Source organism: Anneissia japonica, unplaced genomic scaffold (genome assembly GCF_011630105.1).
Source record: "Anneissia japonica isolate Jap-2015-1 unplaced genomic scaffold, ASM1163010v1 scaffold287863_len737641_cov155, whole genome shotgun sequence".
Classification (NCBI taxonomy): Eukaryota; Metazoa; Echinodermata; class Crinoidea; order Comatulida; family Comatulidae; genus Anneissia; species Anneissia japonica.
In genome coordinates, this window is record NW_022742482.1 from 679,381 (window position 1) to 680,791 (window position 1,411).

General features: G+C 34.3%; 1 long non-coding RNA gene across 1 annotated transcript in view; it reads right to left on the minus strand.

Moving 5' to 3' along the window:
* Nucleotides 1-1,031, minus strand: part of LOC117119172 — a 2,917-nt gene extending 1,886 nt beyond the window's left edge. Inside the window, exon 1 of the long non-coding RNA XR_004447149.1 lies at nt 934-1,031. This is a non-coding gene — a long non-coding RNA (uncharacterized LOC117119172). The remainder of the gene's footprint in view (nt 1-933) is intronic.
* Between the last annotated feature and the right edge of the window lie 380 nt (nt 1,032-1,411).

Sequence of the window (1,411 nt, forward strand, 5' to 3'; positions counted from 1 at the left end):
ATGAGAAGGGGTATCCAAAACAAGATTTTTTTTAAAATTGGGACTTCTAGATGGCCGGAAATAGCTGGGATGGAAAAACTAGGACTATTTTTTTTTGTTTTTTTAGTCTAAATGCCCGACGAGCTTTGGTCGATGGGTGTGGAGGCTTGACCAGACCAATGGGGGGGGGGAGGCTTAAGCCCCTGCTCTTCCTCCACTGATGGCACCACTGCTGAGCTTAGGCTTGGGCCCAGGTGTCTACATTACCTGATCGATTTCTGAAACATGCTGATGTTTTGAGCCATAAGCCTACAGTAATATCCAGTATTTAATGCAATGACTCCAAAGTTTTGTACGGGATTTTGCTGCTCACTCATTTTGTTGATTTGTTGACATGAGAAGCACTGCACGGTGACGTAATGAAGCTGCGAAACAATCTGTTTCTTCTACGGCCTGACACGATATTTTTTTAAATCTGAGCGCTGCGGTACAGTTTAACAGATAGGATTTATTTATATTACGATAAGCAACTCGCGAAACAGGTACTGATTTTCGGTGGTTTAATTTTGCATTGCTATCTAATATCCAGCCTTGAAAATTAGCGGAATGTGGTCATGACATATAGAAACCCCAGTGTATGAGATATATGCACATTCCTGCCAGCGGTTTCAGATAGGTGAACTTACACCGGGTCGTTTAGTAGAATTTATATATATATTGCACTGGGTCGATTAGTAGAATTATTATAGATATTAAATGATTTAAAAATGATGTTTTATCTTTTATTTTATTTGTTTTAGTAATTTCTTTTAATGTTATGTATGGATTTTATTGTTACATTTATGAAAGGATATAATGACTGACTTATAAATACTATTAATTGCGCTCTGAAAGATTTTTTCCCACAAATCTTACAAGATAATGTGTGTTTTTTTCCTTCTGCAGATTTCATACCTTTCTTTTTAGGAGCTGTGCACCTGCATCTAGAAGAAGTTGCAATATTAGTGGATGTCCAAAGTGTGCAGCAACATGTAGAGCTGTCGTACCAATCTGTAAAGTAATCACTTAAATTTAATTCTTACAGTTTCTTTCTTTTCACTACAATTTAAATAGTAATATTATGCTTTTGTATTGCATATATATATATCTGTCTCTTATACACATCTAGATGTGTATAAGAGACAGGGTATGTATTCTAACATATTAATAACTAATATATTCATAAAATCATCTAAAAAACACAAATAAATTACAAGTAGGACTTGAATGCATTAATATGATTTTTAGTGAACATAAATTCATATTTGACAGAAATTAAATGAAATGAGAGTATACTGAAATAGAAGCAATTCACAGAGCAAAGTCTTCATGTTTTAAGTTCCTCATCTCCTTTTGGCAATCTTTTAATCTAAAGAAATCTAATCCAATACAG